The sequence below is a fragment of the Schistocerca nitens genome, chromosome 1, assembly GCF_023898315.1.
Source record: "Schistocerca nitens isolate TAMUIC-IGC-003100 chromosome 1, iqSchNite1.1, whole genome shotgun sequence".
Lineage (NCBI taxonomy): Eukaryota > Metazoa > Arthropoda > Insecta > Orthoptera > Acrididae > Schistocerca > Schistocerca nitens.
The window spans coordinates 336,000,392-336,023,148 of record NC_064614.1 but is presented as its reverse complement, the minus strand read 5'-3'; positions in this window follow the sequence as shown (position 1 = coordinate 336,023,148).

The following is a 22,757-nucleotide window of genomic DNA, read 5'->3' as shown; positions in this document are numbered from 1 at the left end:
GCAAACAGCTTTCCTTTAAGGAGAGCTACGAAAACATCCGGCGTGACATAAAGATGAACATGTACGAAGACATGATTAGTTTTCACTATCATGTGCGCAAAATACGTTTGTAAGATATACACATAAAAAAACTTTGCATCACCCCAGTTCCCAGAACTCCTGAAGGTAGACGTTTACTGTGGATATTGTATCACAGACACAGTCCCTTTCACTGTTCACAGATGTCTCTAAACCGATCCAAAGATGTAAAAAACCATGCATCAGCAGCGCCTATTAGACGGACGGGGTCCGACAGCCGAACAATTCCAGTCATTCTACCAGGAAGAAGGTACACGGCTCGTGTTGTCTGTAGCTCAACCATGCCTAGACGGTCGATAGCGTCCGCATTTTTACTTTGTGCCAGGAAGGGCTCTCAACAGCGTAAGTGTTCTGGCGTCTCGGAGTGAACGAAAGCGATGTTATTCGAACATGGAGGAGATACCGAGGGACAGGAACGGTCGATAACATGCCTAGCTCAGGCCGCCCAAGGGCTACTACTGCAGTGGATGACAGCTACCTACGGATTATGACTCGGAAGAACCCTGACAGCAACTCCAGAGTGTTGAATAATGCTTTTCGTGCAGCCAAAGGACGTCATGTTAGGACTCAAACTGTGCGCAATAGGCTGCATGATGCACAACTTCACTCCCATCGTCCATGGCGAGGTCCATCTTTGCAACCACGACACCATGCAGCCCCGTACAAATGGGCCCAAAAACATGCCGAATGGACAACTTCTCTTCACCGAGCCGCGCGGTATTAGCCGAGCGGTCTTAGGCGCTGCAGTCATGGACTGTGCGCCTGGTCCCGGCGGAGGTTCGAGTCCTCCCTCGGGCACGGGTGTGTGTGTTTGTCCTTAGGATAATTTAGATTAAGTAGTGTGTAAGCTCAGGGACTGATGACCTTAGCAGTTAAGTCCCATAAGATTTCACACACATTTGAACTTTTTTTTTTCTCTTCACCGATTAGTGTCGCATGTGCCTTCAACCAGACAATCGTAGGAGACGTGTCTCGAGGCAACCCGGTCAGGCTGAACGCCTTGGACACACCGCCCGCCGAGGGCAGCAAGGTGGAGGTTTCCTGCTTGTTTGGGGTGGGATTATGTGGGGCCAACGTACGCCAGTGCTTGTCATGGAAGCCGCCGTAACGGCTGTAGGCCTACGATACGTAAATGCCATCCTCCGACCGATAGTGCAACCATATCGGCACCATATTGAGGAGGCATCCGTCTTCATGGACGACAATTCTAAGCCTCATCGTGCACACCTTGTGAATTACTCCCTTCAGGATGACGATATCGCTCGACTAGAGTGGCCAACTTTTTGTCCAGACATGAACCCAATCGAATATGCTCTGTATACATTAAAAGGGCTGTTTTGTGAATGACATGACCCGCCAACCACTCTTAGGGATCCACGCCGAATCGCCGTTGAGGAGTGGAGCAATCTGTACCAACAGTACCTTGATGAACTTGTGGATAGTGTGCCACGACGAATACAGGCATGCATCAATGTAAGAGGACGTGTTACTGAGTATTAGAGGTTCTGGTGTGTACAGAAATCTGCAGAAATCTGGACCACCACGTCTGAAGATCTCGCTGTATGGTGGTACCAAATGCAAATGGGATTTCACGAGCAAAACAAAACAAAACAAAAAAATGGCGGAAGTGATGTTTATGTTGACCTCTATTCCAATTTTCTGTACAGGTCCCGGAACTCTCGGAACCGAGGCGATGCAAAGCCGGCCGCTGTGGCCGAGCGGTTCTACTCACTTCAATCTGGAATGATGCTGCTGATACGGTCGCAGGTTCGAATCCTGCCTCGGGCATTGATGTGTGTGATGTCCTTAGGTTAGTTAGGTTTTAAGTAGTTCTAACTAGGGGACTGATGACCTCAGATGTTAAGTCGCATAGTGCTTAGAGCCATTTGAACCATTTGGTGATGCAAAACTTTTCTTGATGTGTGTACATTTTGCCTATCTACTCTTGCATTAGTTTTTTGAGTACCTAGGAACCGTTCTCGGTGTTCACAGGGAGCATTTCTGTCAAGACTTTTGTAGTATGAAACGGCGTGAACTAGATTGATGGGATCCTTTGGAGCAGCATGTGACTCTGTCCAAGGTATGCTCACAGGTGTACAACCGACGAACAAACAATTTATCCTAAATAGCGTATGTATGAACATATGTATTTCCCCAGACAAACATTATGTTTATATAAATATTTGACAATACTGAATATATATGTGATATTTCGAAAATGTGTTCTTGTGTGTCAGAGTGAACATTAACGCCGACAAGAGGAGTGTTAATAAATCGTATTTCTCGACGAATACACTTTCAGTTCATAGTAATGTAATAGCAGCGTGTCAGGCATGTGTGGTATGAACTAGCCATTTGAACAGTAATATTGGTAGAACGGACGGTGTGACGGTGTGCCTCGACGTTGGGCACTGTAGACAAACTGCAGCAAGCAGCAACGGTTGTTTGGAGATATGTAACCGTAATACAACAAAATAATGTTTGAAGCCTGGCTTCAGTTAGTTAGTATCTTTGAGATCTGTGCATGTGAGATAGCAGAGCTCAAAGAAAAGCGATGGATATAGGATTAAATAAATTTAAATGACAAATAACCCAAAGAAATCCACCATGATCGCATCTTCCGAGGCAGTTGAAAATCGTTCCTCAATCCACACAGATGGAAGAGGAAAGACATGATCCTATGTAAAATCTAAGTCGTTTATGGACTTAATTATGACAATGCCCCACAGACTCATTTGCACAATAGCTTTCTGTAAATGTGTGACAGGGATAGGTTTTCCATTGAAAATCTATTTATGAATAGTCCCCACACTAGTATTTCACATAGACAAATGTAATTGTATGTTTGTCTACACGTCACAGATCACATCTTAAACACAGTCAACTACTATGAGCAATGTGGTCGTCCGGAGGTGTGAAATCAGTCACAAACGTAGCATAAAAACAAAAGGCTGTTCCTGTTGCTGAATATCTTTGTGTAAAATTTTAAAAATAAATTAACATATGTGTGAAATATAGGTGTACTGGTAGCTTACAATGTACCTGACACGCGGAGAAGCGAATATTGACACTATAGACCAATAAGAGTGCCTTAACACAAAACAAAGAGCAAAGGCACATGACAGCACTGTAATAACCAAGATGATCTCTTTCATGGAGACGATTATAATTTACGAGGTAAGTCAGATGCCTATTTCTCTGGCTAATGAATACAAGAAGATTTGCCTGGATGGCATCGATGACTACAGAGCAAATGTCGTTCAGTCGAAAGATATACGCTATCCAACAATGCGTTTACGGAAGGTGCAGGGCAGACGCACTAAGAGGCCCGGACGGCCACTTAGTTTGTTTCCGTTTAGCATTTCAAGCCCCATGGACATAGATCCGGGAGCACAGAAGGAGGAAGCCTTAATAAAGCTGCAATATAGGGGCGCAGGTCAGTTTCTGGAGATCATCTGGAGAAGGCCTTTCAGCATATCGTCGTAATATCGTGTAGCCGAGAATGGATAGTAGTCTGCACTCCCAAGACATATAAACACAGTAATGCAGCAGTCTTCAGGACTAGCTTGATGCTTCTGGCCATCCTAGTCTGTTTTGTGCAAGACTCTTCATCTCTGAAGAACTGCTGCAAGTTATGTGCTCTAGAATCTTTTCACTGTAATCAAGCCTTCTAGGGCTTTTACAGTTTTTATTTCTAAGACTTTCCTATTTCACGATTGTGCAGGAAGTGTCTCATCCTTTTTTTTGTCAACTTGTGCCACAAATTTCGTATCCCAGATTCAATTCAGTACCTCTCTATTATTTTTCCTATCTATGGATTTAACTTTCGGTATTCTTCTGTAACACCATGTTTCAAATGAGTGTATTTTCTTCTCCTTTACTATTTAGAGTCTACATTACATTTCAGTATGCGGCCACATTCCAGAGTACGTACGTTCAGAAAAATGATCTTAGCTCTTAAATTTGTATTCGATGTTAATATTTTTTCTCTTATTCAGAAAAACTTTCATTGCTATTACTAATCTTTATTTCATATGCTCCTTTCTTCTTCCATCATCAGATACTTTACTGCCCAAAATGGAATACTAGCGTATTATTTTAATTGTCCCATTACCTAATCCATTTCTAGCAGCATCACCTTATTTAATGCGGCTGCGTTCTATTACATTTATATTACTTCTGTTAAAGTAAAATCTATCTGAAGATGCTATTCACTTCACTAAACTTTCAAAGTTCATTGAATCTCTGACAAAATAACAATTTAATTTCCAAATTTTTCCTTAAATTTCTACATACGAAGTATACCTTACATTACTAATGTCTTGAAATTACCCAGTTCCCTTAAGTGATAGGACAAAATGAATATGTGACGGAAATGCAAAGGTATATTGAAGCTAAATTTCCTGGTAACTAACTACACTCAGACCAATGTAGCAGAAAGAGAAATCAGATTGGCCGTGCGGTTCTAGGTGCTGCAGTCTGGAGCCGAGCGACCGCTACGGTCGCAGGTTCGAATCCTGCCTCGGGCATGGATGTGTTTGATGTTCTTAGGTTAGTTAGGTTTAATTAGTTCTAAGTTCTGGGAGACTGATGACCTCAGAAGTTAAGTCGCATAGTGCTCAGAGTGATTTGAACCATTTTGAACCAGAAATCAGATTCCATCATAACAATGATGGAATCAATCGAAACTCTAGAGCCCACACCCAGACTCAAAGGAAGGTTAGTGCCATTATGGCAACGCACAAACGAAGTAACGAGGCAGTTACGCCGTTCCGAGTTGATGAAGGCCTACATTTGACTGAATGTGAGTGAATACCTCCGGGAACAAGAAAAACTATGAATATTGACGTGTCGCTCTCGAAGATCAAGGCAAGTAATTTTTTGTTAACAGAATCGTCAGTAGACTTTGACTTGCCAGACTTGTTCCAGTAAGCATTGCTGATATTCGTAAGACGGAAGCGTCATGAGAAAATATTGTAGCAACAGTGCCGAACATCGATCCGTACGATCTGATTGAAGTGCCTACCAAGGAAGAAGAAGTACAGGTAGTAAACAACTGTCCACCTCATAAAAGTGTGAATAAATCAACTGATGATGCAGTCAAACAAATCAGAGAATCAGAAAAAGATTTACACATCTTTATTTAGTTTCTCTGGTGTTCTCCAAGTACAGGATAATCCTCCAGCAACTTCCTTATTTCAGAAGAATAAGCAGGATCCGACACTCAATTATCATACGAAATTTTATATAGTTAATGAGTATTGGTTGAAGAGATGATCAATGGACAGCTGGAAGTGAAGTTCAGTGTATCTACAGAACCATAATCGGCCGTGGCAATCACACATAGTAACTGTCAGTAAAAAACATCACATACAGTAAAACAGAAGTACAGATTTTGTGTTGACCACAGGAAGGTGAATTCTGCAAAGTTACCAGATATTTATCCATTGCCAAATCTGGTAAAATCCTTCGATTTTCTTAATTCTTGTAAAATCTTCGATTAGCGTTTTAACTTGTGGATGTCAGATGACGCGACTCCGACATCAATATCCTTTGATGTGGTGCTGTACAGACAAGGGAGAAAGTTGGTGACAACCAAGCCGTACAGTTAAAACGTCAAATGGAAACCAGGTGCATCCTTCTGCTAAGCTTAGGTGACACATGGAAACTACACTCAGAGGATTAAAACCCACAAAATTCCTGGTTTACATTAATGATGTTATCATTTTCGGCCAAGACATGCAAAACATGCTGCAAGAACACGAGCGTTATTTGAGAGATTGTGCAGTCCAAATATATCCCTACACTTATGGAAATTCCATTTTGCTTCTAACTGAAGCGCAATATTTACGTAACAGGACAGTTGTGGATGGAGTGCAGTCTAATTTAAAACTGGTAGAAGCTGTGACGAACTGCACAGTAGCGACAAACGTGAAAGGACTGCTGGCATATATGGGCCTCGCAAATTTTTACCCAAGATTCAATCACAGGTGTACTAACAGCACATCCTATAATTCAACTACTCAAAAGAGGAGCAGTTCTTACTTTTGGAGTTCTGAGTGTTCACAGTCAAAGGAAATACTCAAAACAACTTTGACAAAGGCTTCCTTATTGGCTTGCCCAGTATTGACAAAACCCTTCCTCCTAACTGCCGACACTAGTGATTTTGCAGTACAGGGAGTCTTATCATAGTAATTCGCTGGAGAACAGTACCAAATTTAGTTTCTCACCTTCTGAGCAGTTTTCAAGACAGCTACTCAACAACAGAAAATGAATTACTTTCACTTGTCTACAGCACCAAGCAACTGACGTTTCTTGTGCAGCTGTGAATTTGCAGTAGTATCAGATCGTGCAAACCTGAAATGGTTTGCTAAACTTGAAGACCCCAGCAGCTAATTAGCTAGATGGGCGTTAACATTTAAGTAAGTACCAATTACAAACAGTTCATCGAAATAGAAAAGTACTCAATAATTAAGATCGATTTGGTAGGGTAGTCAGAATACGACTCACACTTGGTAGAAAGAGGAATTAGTGAACATGCAGGAAGATGTCATGCAATTTCACTTCGGAAAACGAGATCTTAAATTCGATTTTGTTGATAGAATACTTTACAACTGCACTGATAAAGGGAAATATGTTCTCATACCTGGAAGAGTATGAGAACTAGTGTTAAAAGAATGTCACGACAACCCACTGGTGGGCCGCGGTAGCAAAAATGCAACTAACCTATCACTAGCACAAATATATTGCTTGCCAAATTGGAAAGCAGGTGTTTATAGTTATGTTTCATGTTGTTATTCATGCAGTAAGTGGAATTGTGAGCGCAAAACCAAAGTACCTCTGTAAGAAATCTCAGAGATGACTGAGCATTTTGAATGCGTGGTCTCGATATTGTTTGTCTCTTACCAAATACAAAACACGGAAATCGTTATAATTTAACTGTTCTATATCACTTCAAGATATTTATGAATAGCCCCAAACAACGACTAAAATAAGATTGTGGCCTGTGTGTTAGTTAACGAGTGGTTTTGAAATCTGGCTAACCTTATTCCATAATCAGCGAACAAAGATGCCAATTTAATCTCTCAGTTACTAAGGCAAGCATGCGGACTGCTGAAAATTGTCAAACTAATGTAACCGCCAGATAATTCGGAGGGGAATGGAAGAGTGGAAAGAGTTCATTTAACCATCATGAAATTGATAAGTCACTACACTGGCAGTAAACACAGTTCAAGGGACAAATACATATAACACACGCTCAAAATTTACAACACGAAGGCCCACACCAGCACGTGGCTCAGCTTCTTTAGAAATCGTAAACGACTTCGCTGTTTGATATCACAACATCAGCAAGACGCAACAGCAATGAACACATCAGAGGCTTAGCCAACAAATTACCTAAAGTATGTTCTGCGATTGTGACACCAAGGAAGTTCAGGACACAGTGATCACCCCCGAGGGAACAAGGCTGACGACAAAGCAACCAGAAAACTGTCCCACACTTTAAGTAAACTTGTGGTGAGAATTCAGTAACGATGCGTCATCGCAGCATTGCGTCAATCGGCGGTGAGTGTCATCGCCACCACACAGCCAAACAGATTATCATCGGGGCATTATTCGTCCGTCCCCAATCAAACCACGAATCACACTTACCGGTGGACATCGAAAACAGCCACCGTGCAGAATGACCTATGTATGACACGGTGAAGGGATGGACACAAAACATTCGCTCACGCGTTTCTTCATACACACTGTAATTGGAAATGAACGCGACGACGAGTGACCACATGACTATAATAATCCCAATAGAAAAAGTGTATCTTCATTTCATGGGCCGGCAAGAATTTAAAAAAATTCGTTAAATTGGACTTGAGGTGAGCGGGAGGAAATTGCCCAGGCAAGGGAATTACCCCAACCTCGGATGGAATATAAGATGAAATAGATGGGGACTTAATTTATAGATTTACATTTCAATTACTAAGTCAGCACTTCACAATGAAGTCATTGGCGGCACGTAAGTACACATTCGAAACTATCTCCCAAACGGCTTGTTGTAGATGAGTTGTAGATGTAGTTTTTTAGCTTCTACTATCGTATAGTTTCACCCATGTCTATTTTAGCTATTAATCATGATAAACCATGTATAAGTAAAAAGACAAAGATAGACAGTGTTCAATGCAATAGTTGGATTTGACTCTGCGGTATCTTACAACAATTGTACCTACAGTCTTCAAGGTGTGTTTGTGTTCGTGTGTGTGTGTATGGGGGGGGGGGGGCTGGTTTGTGTAACAAGTTCCTTCGATCCTTCGATCTTTTGAACTTTTTTTTTTAATAAAAACGATATGAAATGAGTCAGTCTAGGATATGTAGACATGTCTAGTTCTAGTGCATAACTACACGTTGGTCTTTTACAAGTTCAGTAACGGCACACTAGGTTAAATATAACATGAATTAAAATATTTTTTCAATCTACCGATGCAGTTCCTCTTACAGCTAGTCTTCTTAAGTTCAATCACTCACTAGCAAGATAGAAATGTATGCAGCACTTTCAATGTTAAATCCACGCAATGAGGAAGTTGTCACCGTATCGAAATTCAGCATAGATATACACTTATGTAGAATCAATTTTTCACTGTCCGCAGGTTGTGCGCTGACATGAAACTTTCTGGCTGATTAAAACTATGTGCGTGCAGGGCTAGTACTCAGCGCTTATCAAGATATTGGCAGCAGCACGTCATTTCCTGGTCTCTCAAATGGACTTCGCCCCAGAAAGCTTGAGTGACGTATCGGGCCAGCACAGAGAAAGATTCCATAAACACACATCTGCCATGGAAAGCCGGTCGAGGGAAAATGGATGCCTACAATGTTGGACGACTGTTGCTGAAGTATCGTTCGTTACAACAAGTACGCTCCAGAAAAGAGAGAGAAAAAAAGAAGAAACTAAAATTTTTGTTGTCACATTTGTGTCATTTTCTCTTTCTTTAAAATACATGCTAAAAAGTAAAGGATTTTGTAAATACAGCCTCAGACATCACTCTTTTAGGCTTCTCTACTATGGTAGAGTTAGATTACCTTCACTTAAATATTCGATCTCGTAATTCCTTGAATTCCGAAGAACAAGATTACGTTTTTACAGTAACATACCAGATAAAAATGGAAAAAATGGTTCAAATGGCTCTGAGCACTATGGGCTTAACATCTGAGGTCATCAGTCCCCTAGAACTTAGAACTGCTTAAACCTAACTAACTTAAGGACATCACACACCCATGCCCGAGGTAGGATTCGAACCTGTGACCGTAGCAGTCGCGCGGTTCCGTACTGAAGGGCCTAGAACCGCTCGGCCACCGCGGCCGGCATAAAAATGGAAGTTACAGTTGAAATATCTTTGACGGAGAAAAACTGAAAACATGTTTCAATTGACTTTTGAAATTAATAAAAAAAAGTCACAACTTCACTCTCCAGAGACAGAAAAATAGCTTTCTTGCATTACAGTGTTATTTAATTTCTAACTCTCGTAAAATTGTTCTAAAATAATTAACTTCCGGTCTTTGATATTCGCGTAGTCTACATGGTTATCTGCTCATTTTAAGTGATGCTATGTAATACTTTGACGTGAGCGATAACTCTGTATTTTGTAACACGAAGCTATCCCAGCGAGAACGGCGTGTGCTAATGGCGGCAGCCCAGCGTTGGAGCTGGCCAGTGTAAACGCACGCCTCCTGCTGCAGCCGATTGCGATGCCGGGAGGGGAGTTGCTAATCACACATGCTGTTGGCTGCGCAGTGGTCTGCATAACACACTCATATATTAATAGCGAGCGGCCGTGCGCGATAGCGTGGAACGCCGATTTATTTAGCAACGCTTGCACACCCGCTCTGTCGCGATACGCTTGTCACGCACGCGCTTACAAAGCAATTCACTGTACATGGAAGCCGAATGTCACTCCCTTATAGCCTTAAATTCATGTATGTTGTGGGACTAAACATGCAGGAATTTTAGTGAAGTTCTCTCGTGATCCAAAAATTCGCATGATATCTGCTCTTCCCATCAACTATAATCTGTTTCTCTGTGAACAATAGATAATCAACGCCTCGATCTCTTTAGTTCATATTTGGAACCCTTTTATTACTTTTTAGCAGTTATTTTACAACCATGTCGTTATCACATGTTGGTTAAGAAACTGTTATCTTGTTTCGCACTCTCTCCAGACGCATCCATGTATACAAAATTACGCGTTGAATGACTCAACCTACACTATGGTTTTCTCATTCTCATTAGAAAAGGTCACAGAATTCTTACCGATCTGAAATACTTTCCTATTCAAGCCTTAGGACCCAATTTATGCCTAAAGTATATTCCTTCTAGTGTTTGAGGACTATCAACAGCAATAATGAAACTCTGAAATAATTTAAATACCTAATGTTATCTGACGGTAGCATTTTGATACTTCAGAGAGTTTTTCATGTCCATACAACAATTGCTGCTACAGGATGTAATTTTCTTTGTTCCATAGAATGTATGTGACCACAACATTGTCAGTTTTGGTATAAACGGTGTATCATAATTAATAGGGAAAACTGTGAAGAGTGAAAATATACAATAAGAGAAGTGAATACTTTCCAACGCGTACCGGTCCGAAAATGAAACTTTTGTGAGAAAACTGCGAATGTGTGCTTTCAAGCCGCCCTTGACATATGAGTTACGAAACCTTTCAAACCTCTGCGAACCGTTGTGCAAATCGTCACAATGTAAAATTCGCTAACCTAGTTAATATGCAGAAGTGCTGTCGCTATTAATTTAGGATGACCCCAAACAGGTCATCTTTAAGGCCAAGGTGCTGACCGTTGTCGGTCTATCCGTGTGGAATCGTTTTGGAGGCTTAAATGCTGCCTTACTTCTGCAGAAAAATGTGCCGCTACCCGATCATGCGTCTGCCACATTCCCCAACCTCGGATGGAATATAAGATGAAATAGATGGGGACTTAATTTATAGATTTACATTTCAATTACTAAGTCAGCACTTCACAATGAAGTCATTGGCGGCACGTAAGTACACATTCGAAACTATCTCGCATACGGCAGGTCGTAGACCAATAATTATTGGAGTGTTTTAGCTTCTACTATCGTATACTTACACCCATGTCAACTTTCGCTGTTAAAAATGATAAACCCTGTATGATTCAAACGGCAGAGAAAGACAGTGTTCAATGCAATAGTTGAAGTTAACTCTGCTGTATCTTACAACAAGTGTACCTACGGTAGGTCACATGCTGTTTCCTACAATCTTCAAGATGTGTTTGTGTGTGTGTGTGTGTGTAGGGGCGGGGGAAGAGGGGGGAGGGGGAGTTGTTTGTGTAACAATTTCCATAGAACTTTCGAACTTTTTTTATAAAAACGGTATGAAATGAGTCAGTCAGTCAACAGGATATGTAGACGGGTCTAGTTCCAGTGCATAACTACACGTTGGTCTTTTACAAGTTCAATAACGGCACACTGGGCTAAATATAACATGAATTAAAATATTTTTCAGTCTACCGATGCAACTCCTCTTACAGCTGCCCGCATCTCGTGGTCGTGCGGTAGCGTTCTCGCTTCCCACGCCCGGGTTCCCGGGTTCGATTCCCGGCGGGGTCAGGGATTTTCTCTGCCTCGTGATGGCTGGATGTTGTGTGCTGTCCTTAGTTTAGTTAGGTTTAAGTAGTTCTAAGTTCTATGGGACTGATGACCTAAGATGTTAAGTCCCATAGTGCTCAGAGCCATTTCTTACAGCTAGTCTTCGTACATGCTACCAGTTTTTAAGTAAAAAATCTTCTGTGGAACGAAAGGGGTCGTCCGGATGCGGTGAAAAACTTTTGGGAGGCCTCCTAACATCATGCCGGATCTCCTTTAGTCTGCAGAAACGTTGAGCCATGCAGCCTCTATAGCCGTCCAAAACGACCAAAGTGTTGCAAGTGCAGGATTTTGTGCACAATCTAACCTCGATTAGGTCCGATGTTGGGCGACCTGGGTGGCCAAGTCATTCGCTCGAATTGTCTAGAACCTTCCGCAAAACAGTCGCAAACAATTGTGGCCAAGTGACATGTCGCATTGTCATCCATAAGTCCACGAATGGCTGCAAATGGCTTCCAAGTAGCCGAACATAACCACTGCCAGTCAGTGATCGGCTCAGTTGGATCAGAGGACCCAGTCCACTCCATCTAAACACAGTCCACACCATTATAGAGCTACCACCAGGTTGCACAGTGCCTTGTTGACTACCTGGGTCTGTGCCACAGTCGAACCCTACCATGAGCTATTAGCAGCTTAAATCGCAACTCATGTGACCAGTCCACGGTTTTCCAGTAGTCTAGGGTACGAGCGATATGGTCAGTAGCCCAGGAGAGCCGATGAAGCCAATGTCGTGCTGTTAACAACGGCACTCGCGCCGGTCGTCTGCTGCCATAGCCCATTAACGCCACTGTCCTAACGGATACGTTCATCGTATATCCCACACTTATTTTCGGTTATTTCACGTAGTGCTGCTTGTCTGCTAACGCTAACAACTCCTCGCGAACGCAGCTGCTCTCGGTCGTTAAGTGAAGGTCGTAGGCCACTGCATTGAGCTTGGTGAGAGGTACTTCTAGTACCTCGGCTAGTATTCTCGGCACACTCTCGACACTGTAAATCTCGGAATACTGAATTCTCTAATGATTTTCGAAATGATATGTCAGATGCGTCTGGCTACACCTACCACCCCGCGTTCAAAATCTGTTAACTCCCGTCGTGCGGCCATAATCTTTTCACATGAATCACCCGAGAACAAATGACAGCTCCGTCAATTCACTGCCCTTTAATACCTAGTGTACGCGACACTACCGCCATCTATATATGCGCCCACAACTGCTGTCACCTCAGTGTAAAACTTGCTTAATTGGCTGCAGTATGAACTCTGCATTATCTTACAGTGTGTAGACGTACAGGAGGTGATAAGCTGTTGCTTTCCTACAATTTTTAAACTGACTTATAGGAGACAATACAGTTCTGTGTGGACTTTGTACCGCAAAGTACCTCAGTCTATGAGTCATTGCTCAGAGGAGAAAAACGTGAAAACTGAGAGAAAAATCTAACTACTCTCCGAGGACTGAAGCCCGAAACTTTGTAAAAACTGAAGAATCAACATTTATAAAACCAAATGTAAAATTTTTAAGTCACTTCCTCAAGATCACCCGAGAGACGACGTACGTTCCACAATTTAACGAAATGTGAGAGATTTAGGTCTACATTTCTGACTAGGAAGAGCTAGGCATTATTTGTGTAAATAATTTATTGTATTATGTGGAATGCCACAAGCAGGTGTGCTGGCCGACCAGAAGATACCGACTTTCCTTAATAAATTTGTAATTCGTGACGTGTTAGTCCGATTCTTAATTTATGTCATTTCTTTTTGCAACAGTTCGACTTTGAAATCAAGTATAAAGGAACAAAATGATGTTTCATATGAATGGGAATGCCCTTAAGTACAACCAACGTTTAGGTTACTAGCAAGTCGTGAAGGTGGTTGGTTGGTTGGGGAGTGGACTAAACAGCGAGGTTATCGGTCCCATCGGATTAGGGAAGGATAGGGAAGGAAACCGGCCAAGCTCTTTTAAAGGAACTATCCCGGTATTTGCCTGAAGCGAATTAGGGAAATCACTGGAAACCTAAATCAGGATGGCCGACGCGCTTTTGAACCAAGTCGAGATGTCAAGAAGATGTACCTGAAGGTTGAAAAACACGAAAATTAAATGAAACAAATATGTAGACAAAGTGTGGAATAAACTAACGACATTAAACGATGGAGACTATTTAAATTGCACCTTCTAGAGGCGTAAGTGAACAATTAAAAAACGAGTGCTATTATCGGTCGAAAATTTCAGGACTTGAAACGTGCCTGGGCAAATTTACGGAATATTTCCACTTAATCTACGAACCCTTTGTAAAAATCAAACCCCCAGAGAAACTGGAAGAGGTAGTCACTTTCAAGGACGTGGTAAACGGAGATGCAGCGGATCAGTAGTTATGTTACGATGGGTGTCATACACACGATGCGAAACACTAACACGAGACCAACTGAAAAAATGTTATGGCTGTAATGAACGTATTTTATTAAGTTATCGAGCTGAACAGTCAAAACAAGTAACAGCAGACTTAAGTCCGGAGCAAAAATTATTCAGTTCGTATTTCGGAAAAAAAGAATGTCAGATCAGGGGTAGATATTTACATACTTCAAATTTTATAATCCTGTTAGCAGTCCTTTGGAAACATGTATGAAAGTAACTCACTGGAACGCAGGTGATGACTTATTACCATTACAAACGGATTACGTCAGGAAAAGTACTCAGCTGTCTCCGTTGTCTCAAGGCGTTAGTTGCACTGTTCACGCAAGTACTAGGCTCATTCCCCTGTGAGTTGATGACAAGGGAAACAGTTCTTCAGACGATCAGAATGAGGAGGAATTACCAAGACAGCTGAATACAGCTTGTCGAAATAGATGATTGCGACGCAACTCCGAAACACGAAAAAATGGCTCTGAGAACTACGGGACTTAACTTCTGAGGTCATCAGTCCCCTAGAACTTAGAACTACTTAAACCTAACTAACCTAAGGACACCACACACATCCATGCCCGAGGCAGGATTCGAACCTGCGACCGTAGTGGTCTCGCGGTCCCAGACTGAAGCGCCTAGAACCGCTCGGCCACACCGGCCGGCAAAACACGAAATATCAGAAGGAAACAATTTTGGCAACGAAACAAAATAATTAATGTCGAAGACATGGTCTCGTTTAAAGTACATAGAACACCTAAAGAAGAAAGTCTGAAGAGTCAATTTTTTGAGGACTGTGAAGATTCTTTCTCTGTATCAGATACTGCTGAACACAACGTACTCGTATATGAGTAACGATCCCGGTACCGAAACTAGAAATACGAAACACAAAATCATACTGAGTTAAGAAAATACCGCTTTAGAGACAATGCAAGTTAGATCTCAAGAACCTATATCATGGTAAAACCTGTGAAATGTTAAAAAATAAACAATTTAAATTTAAGCGAGATAGGGCAAAAAAAGATATTGAAAGAAGTTCACCACCTTGAGACATGAGGGTATACAGTGGAAAAATAATCTTACACCCTGCTGACTTCAATAATTTTATTATTAAAAAGAAACTACAGTGTATAAAGGCTGTGTAAATGTTTAGTCAAACAGTGTAGAGCCGTACAACGTTTTGTGACACGGGTAACCAATTTAATCTGTTTATTTGATGGCACTGTATAGTGCAATATGAAACACCAACCACCGTGCAGAACAGGAAGGAATATGTGTATGTATGTGTGTGTGTGTGTGTGTGTGTGTGTGTGTGTGTGTGTGTGTGTTTGCCTGAGAGAGAGAGAGATAGAGAGAGAGGAGACGACCAGCGGAAACCGATTCAAAATATAGCAGTCATTTTGTTTCTAAAGAGATGCGAAGTGCGAATGGTTGAGCAGAGCTCGTACTAGTACCGTATTTATACAGTGCCCGCTCAAAGTATCCGGACAGCTTCATGTAATGAGGATTTAACCACTTTACGACAGGCGGACCAGCCAATATAAAAGGAGTCCGGGAGAAGAGTTCAGTGACTTCAAACGTGGGCTAACCCTTGGATGTCACCTGAATCAGAAATCCATCAGAGACATTTCAGCGCTTCTAAAGTTGCCGAAGTCGTCTTTTGTAGAAGCGATTGTGAAGTGGAAACGCAAAGCAACAACTATAGGCGGATCTCCTTCAATTCTTTAAATTCAGATGAATGATTGTCAAAAGATTATTTTATAAGAAAGATTATTATTAAAAGATTTTTAAAAAACATTTACATGTAATTTATTATGGCAATAGTAAAAATTTAGTTGTAACAAATTAGATAGGCGCGCGGCTGCTTTTACCTTATACTACATCACTCAGGCACGAGCGGTCCAACCGCCCGACTGCGAGCTACCACTACTATTACTGACACTGCTCGTACTGCAGCCGACGCTGCTCTCTGGTCTGCGATTCTATTATAGCTTACATATCGCAGGCAGCGCGTGAGCAATCCATCGAAATTACATCTGCTCCAGTGCGCTAGCAATAAATTCCTTAGTCATTGACCTCTTACAAATGAACGTCGAGTATTGCGGAGGATGGTTATAAAAATTGTATTATCGCATGTGAGTCCCAAAGTACCGCCAGCATTCCAGGTAGCAGAATGACTGTGAGTAGGTAATTAACGAGAATGTGATACAATGGTCGAACAGCTTCTCATAAGTCACATTTCTGTAGTCAATGTTACGTGACGGTTGAGTGAAAAGCGACGCCACTACACAATGGATGACTGGAAACGAGTGAGTTCGAGTGTCGAATTACGCTACTTCCTGTACCAATGCTATGGAAGATTTTGGGCTTGGAGAATACCTGGAGAACATTACCTGCCATCGTGTGTAGTGCTAACAGTGAAGTACGGAAAAGATGCTATTACGATATGGGTGTGTTTTTCGTGGTTAAGGTGTGATCCTATTCCTGCAGTTAAGGAGCCGCTGGACGTTGAAGAATTACATTTTACAGCATTTTGCACTGTGTCCAATAGAGGAAAATTTCGGAGTCGATGATTATTTTTACCAAAATGACAATTCCCCCTGTCATAAAGCATCATCCATGAGGCAATGGTTTGTGCGCAATAACATTCCCGCTCTCGCTAAATTCCTGAAATGGACTGGCCTGAACAGAGTCCCGACCTGAGCCCAATGGAACGACTTTGTGGTAAGTTGGAACGTAGACATCGCTACGAACCCCAACGTCCAACGTCTCTACCTTCTCTTGTTTCGGCTCTTGAGGAAGAATGGGATGCCATTCCTACACAGGCTTTCAGACACTTCTTGGAAATTGCCCTCAGCGGAGTTCATGGTCCTACAAGGCGAACTGTGCACACAACCCTTAGACTACTGGCATCCACTACTAAATGCCCGGATAATTTGGATCAGATTGTGTATACTTGAACGCATAGCAAATTCAGTTATACGAAAGCGGAAATCTGACGCATTTCATTCTGATTTCAACGTTTATGTAATGAGTGTGGAAACGATGTTATGGCTTTACAACTCTACACGATTATCATTGTAAGGAGACGAAAGTGCAGCTCATTAAACAGAAGTAAATATTGTAGATACTTTGAAAACAGATTGTAGTACTTTGTTAACTATAATACTAAATGTATATATACAAGAAATATAGCCAGTCGCGGTGGCCGAGCGGTTCTAGGCGCTTCAGTCCGGAACCACGCAGCTGCTACGGTCGCAAGTTCGAATCCTGCCTCGGGCATGGATGTGTGTGACGTCCTTACGTTAGTTAGGTTTACGTAGTTCTAAGTCTAGGGGACTGATGACCTCAGATGTTAAGTCCAATATTGCTTAGAGCCATTTGAACCAAGAAATATAAATGACCTGTTTACCACGTGATCTGTGTAGATTATTGTGATTTAATCGACATTTAATACCTATTTTTACTATCGGTCGCAATTCGCAGTTTGTTGGATATTTAAATAAATTTCAGCATTATGGATTGCACTTTCAGGAGCTACAGCACATTCTCCATTTATATTTTGTCACTGACTGTGCGCCGGCCGTAGTGGCCGAGCGGTTCTAGGCGCTACAGTCTGGAACCGCGCGACCGGTACGGTCGCAGGTTCGAATCCTGCCTCGGGCATGGATGTGTGTGATGTCCTTAGGTTAGTTAGGTTTAAGTAGTTCTAAGTTCTAGGGGACTGATGACCACAGCAGTTGAGTCCCATAGTACTCAGAGCCATTTGAACCATTTGAACCACTGACTGTGCAATAAGCGTCAGACATAATAATATTATATATTTTGTAAGTGTATGTGCTAGAAACATTCGCTATGCAGTCACAGCAGTACGAATCTATCAAAAGTGTTGTGCTCTTGTGACAACGTCAAGGGATATTACAGGCAAATAGCTTCACAGCCATCCATCCAGTACGCTGACTTAGGATCTGATGAGACAGGTGTATTAAGGTCAAGGTATACTACGTGATGAAAAGTATCCGACACCCTCTAATACGTACGTTTTTCGTGTTAGGTGCACTGTGCTGCCACCTACTGTCAGGTACTCCATATCAGCGACCGCATTAGTCATTCGATATCATGAGAGAGCAGAATGGGGCGCTTCGTGCAACTCACGGACTTCGAACGTGGTCAGATGATTGGGTGTCACTTGTGTCATATATCTGTACGCGACATTTGCACACTCCTAAACATCCCTAGGTCCACTGTTTCCAATGTGATAGTTAAGTGGAAACGTGAAGGGACACGTACAGTACAAAGCGTACAGGCCGACCTCGTCTGTTGACTAACAGAGACCGCCGACAGTTGAAGAAGGTCGTAATGTGTAATAGGCAGACATCTATCCAGACCATCACACAGGTATTCCAAGCTGCATCAGGACCCACTGCACGTACTATGACAGTTAGGCAGGAGATGAGAGAACTTGGATTTCATGGTCGGGCGGCTGCTCAAAAGCCACACATCACGCCGGTAAATGCCAAACGACGCCTCGCTTGGTGAAAGGATCGTAAACATTGGACGATTGAACAGCGGAAAAATGTTGTGCGGAGGGACGAATCACGGTACATGATGTTTTAGAACGCCGATTTCGTGCCATGCCTCACCGACCGACATCAATGGCTCTCCTCAGTGTAGCACACCGTGAAGAATGGGCTGCCATTCCCCAGGAAACCTTCCAGCACCTGATTGAATGTATGCCTTCGAGAGTGGAAGCTGTCATCAAGACTAAGGGTGGGGCAACACCATACTGAATTCCAGCATTACCGATGGAGGGCGCCAGGAATTTGTAAGTCATTTTCAGCCAGGTGTCCGTATACATTTGATCACATAGTGTATATAGGATGTATCATTGTTATTGAGGAAAACGTATACGATGAAAATGTACGACAATAGAAGCCAAAACGTTCAAGTATACAGGGTTCCACATACTAGCTGGTTTGAAGATAATGCGAATGTGTGGTTACGAGAGCCACTCATTTCAGTATAAAATCCTCGTTAGTAAAAATGTAATTGAAATGTAAACATTTAGATTACGTACCTCGCCCAATAGGCCAATAGGCCCGTTATAGTGTAAAACTGCTGAAATTTTTTTTCACATTACATTAGTACTCTCGTAAGATCTATGTCGACGCAGGAATTGGAACTGTAATCCCACTGAAAAAAGTCATCAGTCTCCACACGACAGCATTATCGAACCGTTCTTTACGTAGTATGCAATTCAGAAAGCTATGAATTTAATTTCAATCAGTTGCTCCTCTGTTTTCCTCTTCTCTTTTACATACGAAACAAAAAAGAGCTGTGATTGATCCCTGCATACTCTCAAATTTACGTATCCTTTCTCTGAAAGCCTTTTGTAATTTCGCATCCGTTCCTTATTAACGTTTATTATGTCAGTTGTCAATGAATAACGAAGTGCTGTACATTGACGTTACGTTTTAATGGGCAAAAAGCTATTTATGTCAACGTGCACAGTCACAAAAGCTATAGCTGGAAATCGGTATGGACTCTGTTTATTGTTTTCTTGTGAAATCTGAATTGACTGCTTCTCGGAAACATCTTGGCGCTGCGTTGGTCGCGGTCGATAGGTCACAGGATGCTATTCTGACCTGTAGTGACGATGGGATGCCTGTAGGTAAGCTATGGCTGCTGTTGTGCTTCAGGGATTCTCTAGCAATCGAGATGTCTCCGCGGTCTTGGATGCGCATGATCTGACGAAATCGTCCTCACCAGTTAGAGAATGAGAGACAGTAGTGGGTTCACGTATCTCATGGCAGATGGCGAATTTAGGACTCACCTCACAGTTGTACCATTACGTTTAGACGTAGGTATGAGGTCCTGACTAGTGTTCATACCACGCAGCACAAGCACATAATGTAATGATACTCAAGTAGTACTTGGATCAAAAATCTTACTGAAGCCAAAAATGAGCAGCAACCGAAGCCGAGATCCTGACGCGTATTTACCTGCGTAAATAATCGATAGCATCTACTGACGGTGTTACAAATTCCGAATGTGGAATAATCTGGCTGATGGTAAACATAAAAATAGGGTCAGAAGTGGTAATCGGATATTTTAAAGACGTCTTCCATCAGAAAATGAATCGGCTGAAAGCTTCAGAGAAAACTTGGAGACTATCGCGGATAATTTTCCTGACCATACTGTTGCAATAGGCGGTGACTTCAGTTTGACAGATAAAATTTGCCAGACTTACTTTACTTTTTCGTGTCCGGAAACTACAATTTGTTTGCCCAGTATTGGGCAACGTCCAATGCTTCTTCTTTAGCCAGCCATAGATCGTCGAGGGTGCATCTGTGGGGGCAGGCAGGGCATTGTAGAAAATGTTCCATGTCCTGTCAAGTACCGCAGTCGTATTTGTTGTCATTTTCGTCCAACAAACCCCATTTGATCATATTAGATTTCACAGGAGTCACCCCAGTTATGATGCGGTTAAGCATTCTCCAGGTTTTCCAATCACCAGAAACGCAGCTTGGTGGGTCCTCTCTTAGTGGATAATAGATGGGGGCCTCATCTAGGGCGCAACTTATGAAACGGCGTCTGGATTTGAGTCTGCTGGGGCCACACTCTAGGCCAAATATTGAGTGACGGTCGTCAAAGGTTTGTTTTAGCTTCTCGGTATGTTCATGGGCTTTCCTACGTCAGTCAGGGTTTGTGGAACCTGCGGCCCTGTGAAGATTTTCTGTGGGGGTTGGTTTCATGCAGCCTGTCACTATCCTGCATGTTTCATTCAAGCTAATATCTACCTTTATTGCGTGGGCGGATCTGCACCATACCGGGCAGGCATATTCGGCAGTTGAGAAGCACAAAGCTTGGGCTGAAGTTCTGACCACGGTAGGTTTGGCACCCCATTTGCTATTGGACAGCTTTCTTACTAGGGAATTTCATGCTTCTACTTTTTTGCGTGTTTTTACGCAATGATATTCGTATGTCAATGTTCTGTCCAGCACGATGCCAAGGTAGGTGGGAGTATCTGTGTGTTCTAGTAATGTCCCATCCCAGGTAATATTGAGCCTGTACTTTGCCTGCCTCGAGTTCAGACGGAATGCACTCACTTGAGTTTTGGAGGAATTGGGCTTTAGAGAATTCTTTATGTAGTAGGTTGACAGTACAGAAAGGGCGGTTTCTAGTTTCTCCTCGATGGCTTCAAACCAGTTGCCCTGAACTGTTATTGCCAGGACGTCTGCATATACAAAAGTTTTGGTTTTGTCTGGAGTTGGTTGGTCATTTGTATATATGTTGAATAGGATTGGATCCAACACGCACCCTTGGGCGAGCCCATTTTTCTGATTCCGCCATCGACTCTTTTTCCCCTCAAGCATTACGAAGAACTGTATATTTTGGAGCAGGGATTCGATTATCTTGACTAGGTGGTAGTATTTCAGGGTCTCGTAGGTTTTATGCAGTAGTGTCCGGTGATCTACTGTATCATAGGCCAGAAAGTCACGCGATTAAAGCTGGTGCCAGTGACAAGGATCCGTGCAGTGTAATTGTGCACGGTCTTCTGATAATTACTTCGAGAGATCTGAACGTTAGCTACGATGGCAATGTCTTAGACCTCCAATAAACTGACAAGTCTTAACTTGTTGGATCAATTAATGTAGAAGATGGAATCAGTGAAAATCAGGCTGTTTTATTGCTCCAATAACTATAGGTAGAAAGTTACTTGCTAAGGATACTTGTGAGAAGCAACTTCAGTTTTTACTGTTCTCCGCATTTCCTAACTTTCGAGAACTTTTGCTAACATATTCAGTGTCCAGTACTCGATGACTGACATGAAAATAGTCTTTGTTCAATCGAGTTGGGTAGTTTGTTCAACGTTCTCTGTCCGCAGCTTGTAATCTAGAGACTAGCGTTGCTGCCTCTGGATCCCGGGATCGCGGGTTCGATTACTGGCGGGGTAGGGACTTGCTTCGCCCGGGGACTGGGTGTTTTGTATTGTCCTCATCATATCATCATCATTCGGGAAGTGCCGATACTGGAAATGGAAAGATTAGAAACTTTTACGGGCGCTGATGACCACGATTTTGAGCGCCTCACAAACCAACATCATCATCAGCACCAATGTTCTTTGGTGGCCAGTGTCTCGGCAAAATAGATCAACGTACCCTGTGCTGGTACTTCATGTTTAGCGTTTAGCGTTCGAATGGCGACAAACATTGTCTAAAATATATTGTCGCGACACTTATTGCTGTGAAAGTTATCATCGACAGTTGTGGCGACACTAAATACCCGAGCAGCGAGAAAGCCAGCCCTAAGGTTATTTTGAGGCGTAGCGCCGTATACCGATTCTGCCTTGGAGGCGGTTAAGTGGGAGATGTGTCTCAGAGCTGGATAGTGACAGATGGTGACGCGAGACTAGACGCACACGTAGTTTATGTATCAGCCGATAGAGGACAATATTGGATAGGGGGACTGTGATTTTAGTTTCGATTGTGCCCACTAGAGTGCACTAAAGTAATAGAATGTTTTTCATAAACTGTTCTAGTATTTTCATAAAGTGTTATTATGTCTTCTTGTGTATGTAAAATGTTATAAATGTGTTTTAGTGGTATGAATGA